The sequence below is a fragment of the Acomys minous genome, assembly GCF_964271855.1.
Source record: "Acomys minous genome assembly, chromosome: 2".
Taxonomy (NCBI): domain Eukaryota; kingdom Metazoa; phylum Chordata; class Mammalia; order Rodentia; family Muridae; genus Acomys; species Acomys minous.
Genome location: NC_140484.1, coordinates 34,104,796 through 34,112,009, shown reverse-complemented (window position 1 = coordinate 34,112,009; position 7,214 = coordinate 34,104,796).

Below are 7,214 nucleotides of genomic sequence, written 5' to 3'. Positions count from 1 at the left end.
GCACCCTGCCCTTCAGGTATGTTTCGGTACAAACTGGTGGACAAGGCTGAGGAACTTAAAATTCATTTCTATTTTTCTCCTTCCTGGACATCTCACAGTGAGTGGTTTTTAATATATATAATTTAATGGAACATCTTTTGTGAGCTTATGGCCATTCGTATCCATTCTTTGGTGAAATGTCACTTTAGATCCTTTATAATATATTCATTATCATTGTGTGAGGGTGCATGCATGTTACAGCGTACACGTGGAACTTTTGGGAATTGGTTTTCCCCTCTGACTTCACTGAGGCAGAGTCTGCCTTGTTTCTGCTGTCCTGTGTAGCAGCCGGCCATGAACGGTCCAGCCGGTTCTCCAGTCTAATCTTACCACCTCACTAGAGGTGAGCTTACATCAGAACGTATTTCATTGAAGAATTTGGGCCAGGGCATATATTGGTGTACAATGCAAGCTATATATAAGAGTTTGGTGTTAAGGGCTGGAGAGATGGCTCAGTGGTTAAGGGTGCTGCCTGCTCTTCCAGAGGTCCTGAGTTCAATTCCCAGCAACCGCATGGTGGCTCACAACCATCTGTAATGTGATCCGATGCCCTCTTCTGCAGATAAAGTACTCATATACAATAAATAAACAAATATTTTTTAAAAAAGAGTTTGGTGTTAAATATGTATAATTTGGTGAAAGGCTGGAGACAGGTGGGGTATAATCAGGCTATTTTACCCATAAAGGAGACCACCTCACAGCTCACAGTCTGTGGAAGCCATTGGCCTGCCAGGCAGCAGTTGCTCCCCATTAACACTGGGATTCCCTTGAAAGCTGGCATCCAGGCCCCTGTCTGTATTTGACTTCCATCTTAGTTAGGACTTTTGTGGTTGTGAAGATACACCGTGGCCACAGCAACCCTTGTAAAGGAAAACATTTAGCCGGGGCTGATTTACGTACAGCTCAGGGGTTTAGCCCATTATTGTCATGGCAGGAAGCATGGCAGCGCAGGGGCAGACACGGTGCTGGAGAAGGAGCTGAGAGTTCTACATCTGGATTGGCGGGCAGAGGGAAGAGAAAGCAAGCCATCGGGCCTGGCTTCTAGCATCTGCAACCCCAAAGCCCACCCTGGTGACACACCTCCTCCAACAAGGATACACCAATCCAACGAGACTACACATCATAAACCTTTCAAATAATGCCACCTCCTATGAGCTTATGGGAGCCACTTTCATTCAAACCACCCCAATTTCTAATTGAGTGTAAGTCCCAGTGGTCATAAAAGAAAAGTGGCTTTTATCTTCCCCAAAAGGGGCATCATGAATGAGACTTGAAAGCTCAACCACCCCAATTTCTAATTGGGTATAAGTCCCAGTGGTCATAAAAGAAAAGTGGCTTTTATCTTCCCCATCATGAATGAGACTTGAAAGTTTCCTGGGCCCAGCATCTCCCCATTAAAGGATCAGTCAGCTCTTAACTGTTCTGTAGCCTTTTCATGTAACCTTGAGCATGCCACTTTTATTTCTCTCTTTGAAATCAGCATTGTGGCAGGTGCGGTGGCACTTAACTTTAATTCCAGCACTTGGGAGGCAGAAGCAGGCAGATCTCTGAGTTCCAGGCCAGCCTAGTCTACAGAGTGAGTTCCTAGACACCCAGGGCTGTTATGCAGAAAAACTCTGTCTTGAAAAACAAAAGCAAGAAGACAAACAAAACCAAAACCAAAACCAACCAACCAACCAACCAACCAACCAAACAAACAAACAAAACCCACAAGACCCCCAAAATAAAATAAGATAAAATGAGTGTGTGTTGTCTCTAATTTCAAGCATTAAGGAAAAAAAAAAAAGGCACTACACTCCAGAAGAAGGTGAACAGTGATGCTCCAGCAAGTGTCTCTCCTGCATTTAGGTTTCAACTGTTTCTCACAGCCATGGAGGCATTCTTCTAGAACCTTCTCTCCCAAACCCTCCTCCTTGCTTCAAAGGACATCAGCAATTTCTAGTCACAGTCTCCCGTGGGAAGAGAGCAGAATATGGAACCAACACCGGGAGGAGTGTTTAGCTACCAGGGAAAAGGCTTCCTGGGAACAGTCTGATGTTCTGAGAGGATGCGAGAGGGAGAAGGAGGACTTAGAGAGAAAGCCTCTCAGTGAGCATCCCCGGGACTGACAGGTCCGATGGATGGCCAGTGAGCCTCACATTCATCTATTATTAATTTAGTCAGTCAAGCATCCATGTTTATTGTGCAACTTTTGAATGCCGGGCATGGCACTAGGGACTTGGGATGGCAAAGGGAGAAAAAGAGGCTGGGATCACATAGTAGTAGGGTGAGGTCGGGGTGAGGGATAGAGGGGTGGGGTGGGGGTGAGGGGTAGAGGGGTGGGGTGGGGGTGAGGGGTAGTGGGGTGGGGTGGGGGTGAGGGGTAGAGGGGTGGGGGTGAGGGGTAGTGGAGTGGGGTGGGGGTGAGGGGTAGAGGGGTGGGGGTGAGGGGTAGTGGAGTGGGGTGGGGGTGAGGGGTGGAGGGGTGGGGTGGGGGTGAGGGGTAGTGGAGTGGGGTGGGGGTGAGGGGTAGAGGGGTGGGGTGGGGGTGAGGGGTAGAGGGGTGGGGTGGGGGTGAGGGGTAGAGGGGTGGGGTGGGGGTGAGGGGTAGAGGGGTGGGGTGGGGGTGAGGGGTAGAGGGGTGGGGTGGGGGTGAGGGGTAGTGGAGTGGGGTGGGGGTGAGGGGTGGAGGGGTGGGGTGGGGGTGAGGGGTAGTGGAGTGGGGTGGGGGTGAGGGGTAGAGGGGTGGGGTGGGGGTGAGGGGTAGAGGGGTGAGGGTGAGGGGTAGTGGAGTGGGGTGGGGGTGAGGGGTGGAGGGGTGGGGTGGGGGTGAGGGGTAGTGGAGTGGGGTGGGGGTGAGGGGTAGAGGGGTGGGGTGGGGGTGAGGGGTAGAGGGGTGGGGTGGGGGTGAGGGGTAGAGGGGTGGGGTGGGGGTGAGGGGTAGAGGGGTGGGGTGGGGGTGAGGGGTAGAGGGGTGGGGTGGGGGTGAGGGGTAGTGGAGTGGGGTGGGGGTGAGGGGTGGAGGGGTGGGGTGGGGGTGAGGGGTAGTGGAGTGGGGTGGGGGTGAGGGGTAGAGGGGTGGGGTGGGGGTGAGGGGTAGAGGGGTGGGGTGGGGGTGAGGGGTGGAGGGGTGGGGTGGGGGTGAGGGGTAGAGGGGTGAGGTCGGGGTGAGGGATAGAGGGGTGGGGTGGGGGTGAGGGGTAGAGGGGTGGGGTGGGGGTGAGGGGTAGAGGGGTGGGGTGGGGGTGAGGGATAGAGGGGTGGGGTGGGGGTGAGGGGTAGAGGGGTGGGGTGGGGGTGAGGGGTAGAGGGGTGGGGTGGGGGTGAGGGGTAGAGGGGTGGGGTGGGGGTGAGGGGTAGAGGGGTGGGGTGGGGGTGAGGGATAGAGGGGTGGGGTGGGGGTGAGGGGTAGAGGGGTGGGGTGGGGGTGAGGGGTAGAGGGGTGGGGTGGGGGTGAGGGGTAGAGGGGTGGGGTGGGGGTGAGGGGTAGTGGAGTGGGGTGGGGGTGAGGGGTAGAGGGGTGGGGTGGGGGTGAGGGGTAGAGGGGTGGGGTGGGGGTGAGGGGTAGAGGGGTGGGGTGGGGGTGAGGGGTAGAGGGGTGGGGTGGGGGTGAGGGGTAGAGGGGTGGGGTGGGGGTGAGGGGTAGAGGGGTGGGGTGGGGGTGAGGGGTAGAGGGGTGGGGTGGGGGTGAGGGGTAGTGGAGTGGGGTGGGGGTGAGGGGTGGAGGGGTGGGGTGGGGGTGAGGGGTAGAGGGGTGAGGTCGGGGTGAGGGATAGAGGGGTGGGGTGGGGGTGAGGGGTAGAGGGGTGGGGTGGGGGTGAGGGGTAGAGGGGTGGGGTGGGGGTGAGGGGTAGAGGGGTGGGGTGGGGGTGAGGGGTAGAGGGGTGGGGTGGGGGTGAGGGATAGAGGGGTGGGGTGGGGGTGAGGGGTAGAGGGGTGGGGTGGGGGTGAGGGGTAGAGGGGTGGGGTGGGGGTGAAGGGTAGAGGGGTGGGGTGGGGGTGAGGGGTAGTGGGGTGGGGTGGGGGTGAGGGGTAGTGGAGTGGGGTGGGGGTGAGGGGTAGAGGGGTGGGGTGGGGGTGAGGGGTAGAGGGGTGGGGTGGGGGTGAGGGGTAGTGGGGTGGGGTGGGGGTGAGGGGTAGTGGAGTGGGGTGGGGGTGAGGGGTAGAGGGGTGGGGTGGGGGTGAGGGGTAGAGGGGTGGGGTGGGGGTGAGGGGTAGAGGGGTGGGGTGGGGGTGAGGGGTAGAGGGGTGGGGTGGGGGTGAGGGGTAGAGGGGTGGGGTGGGGGTGAGGGGTAGAGGGGTGGGGTGGGGGTGAGGGATAGAGGGGTGGGGTGGGGGTGAGGGGTAGAGGGGTGGGGTGGGGGTGAGGGGTAGAGGGGTGGGGTGGGGGTGAGGGGTAGAGGGGTGGGGTGGGGGTGAGGGGTAGAGGGGTGGGGTGGGGGTGAGGGGTAGAGGGGTGGGGTGGGGGTGAGGGGTAGAGGGGTGGGGTGGGGGTGAGGGGTAGAGGGGTGGGGTGGGGGTGAGGGGTAGTGGAGTGGGGTGGGGGTGAGGGGTAGAGGGGGGGGTGGGGGTGAGGGGTAGAGGGGGGGTGGGGGTGAGGGGTAGAGGGGTTGAGTGGTGGGTCTTGAAGTTGATTTAAATCTGGGAATAAATACGAATATGACAAATTACAAACCAGTAAGCGCTTTGATGAAAAAACACAAAAGATCCAGTCAAAAACAATATAAAGGGCCTGACTTATTGGGAGAAGGCTTTTCTGAGGAAGTGACGTACATCCACAGATTTGAAGTAGCACCGGTGGGAAAAAGAGAACTCCAGGGGGAGAAAAGAGCAGGTGCGAAGAGCCAGGGGTGAGAGGGAGCCTGGAGGAGCTGGAGAGGCCAGGGCAGGTCGGTTGAGATCTGAGCACTGGTGAGGCTGAACTCCAGGCTTTGACCTCCTGTCTGTGCAACCCCCACCCCCACCCCTCCTCCCCCATCCCTGCCCCAGGCTTTCACAGGGGAATGGTGTGGTAGGATTCTATAAGCATGTACTACTTACTGTCTCCATGGAGACAGTGAAGTTGTCAGAGCAGGGCAGGTTTTTAAAAATATATTTTTAATTTTTTAATTTTTATTTTTTTAAAAAGAGGTTTCTTAGAGTCAACAGTGCTAGTGTGTGTGTGTCACATGGGCTGGGCCTGGTAGGGCATGATCTAAGGACCATTCCCTTAGGAAGCCATTTTGGGTTCAAAAGCCTTGTTTGAGTGTGCTAGATGAAAACAGCAGATCTATGTTCCCCGTAACAGGCTATGATGCCACAAGGGTTTTTACACATACGCATGCACAATACAGGTATGTGGTGTATGTATAAATACATATGTTTTCAAGTGACACAGTTCTTAGCCACCGGAAACCAAGAAAAACATATCCCTTTTCTAATCTCTCTTATTTCTATGTGAGTGTCACTTCCTTTTATTTTTATTTATTTTTTCAATTTTCCTACAAAAATTATCCTGCTAACAAATAGGTTCAAGAGCAGACAAAAGGAGCCTCCACAGGTTGTACTGGGCTCATGAAAGCCTCCACAGATACACCAGCATAAATCACAGAAATCTCGTTTGAAATGTCACTTGCCTTCCTCTCTCATAGGAAATCAGGGTCCGGAGAGAAATTAACGAACGTTCCAGTTCATCTGGATCTTGTTACTCCAACCAGGATAAGGACAGATGAGCAGGACTGACAGAGTAGAAGCAAATCCGCTTGGAGTTTTATAGTTTCCCCATTTTAAAAAAGAAAAAGACCTTCCTGAACCTTATAGGAAGACAAATGTACTTATCCAACACTCGGCACCTGGAAAATATTACTCATTGATGACAACCCCCAGCGTGGTCTGCGGGCCAGGGCTGGGTGGCAGGCTCACAGTGCAGGGACAGAAGCCGGCCGTTACTGGTTCTGAGGCTTTTGGATACTTTTACCATCACGAAGTCTGAGGCCTCTGCAACTGGGGAGGTTGGTTCTAAGTGACTGGCCACTGTTCTCAGGAAGTACAGATGTGTCAATCTGTCCTCTCCTGTCCTCTCTGCATGCCCTCTGCTTTCTCCTCTTCTATTAGCCAAACATGTTTTGTTAGTTTAACGTACAGTAGATGCTACGATGGGGCTCTCAGCAACAGAATCGGATTGTAGAAAAGGTGTGGTGGTGCACACTTTTAGTCCCAGCACTTGGGAGGCAGAGGCAGGTGGGTCTTTGTGAGTTTGAGGCCAGCCTGGTCCATATAGCGAGTTCCAGGACACTGAGAGATACATAGAGAAACCCTGTCTCAAAACAAAACAAAACACAGACTGTCGAGGAGGGGTTCACAGCTGGGACACCATTTTAGGTTGGCAGGTGAAGGCTGTGAAAGACTTTAGTCTACTGGGGTTCCCTGGCAGCCCTCCTGCATATTTGCTGGGGGAAGGGGTCTGGGTCTTCTGTTTGCTTGGCTTGTTCTGCAAGGGCAGGTGAGGTATCAGGCACACCTCACTGGTTTCTTCTGATCCCCACCCCTAGGATCGGGTCAGACAGAAGCTTGTACTCTGTGAATCTGGTCTTGACCTTTGATTCCTAATTTTCCAACTTCACTCTCTTCTGTGCAGGAGTCTCAAGAAGGGTCTTCTGGAGAGGTGGATGCCTCCTTTCTCAGTTTCCCTTCAGAGCTCCTTCCCTCTCCCTCTCCCCCCCCCCTTCCCTTTCTCTTCCTCCCCCCCCCCCAATGTCTGTGCTTAGGTAATATTGTACAATGAACACTCACATCCTTTTTATGTTTTGTTATACAGGACTATATGAGGGCCATTTTCATGCCTAACACACTTTGGGGAATTCCCTCTCCCTGTGCCCTCAGATTTCTCCTCTTGCCCTTTGTCGAATCAGCTAGCTTAAGAATATGTATGTGACTCAGGTGTGTGGCTCCCTTATCCACGACACAAACTTTATAAGCTACAGTGGCAGGAAGCATAGTGGAAGCTTTTTTTTTTCTCTTGCCTCTAGGGCAGAAAAAAAGCCTGTGCATAATTGCCCATTACTTTTCAAGGATTTCTCACTGGGACGGTTTGCCTGTCCTCATTAGGAAGTGCCCACTTCTGCCTTACTTAACCTCTTCCCTTTACACTCCGAGGCTAAAATACCATCCACTCTGATTGGGGCAAGCAGTTACAGCAGCTGAGAAAGCAGACAGAC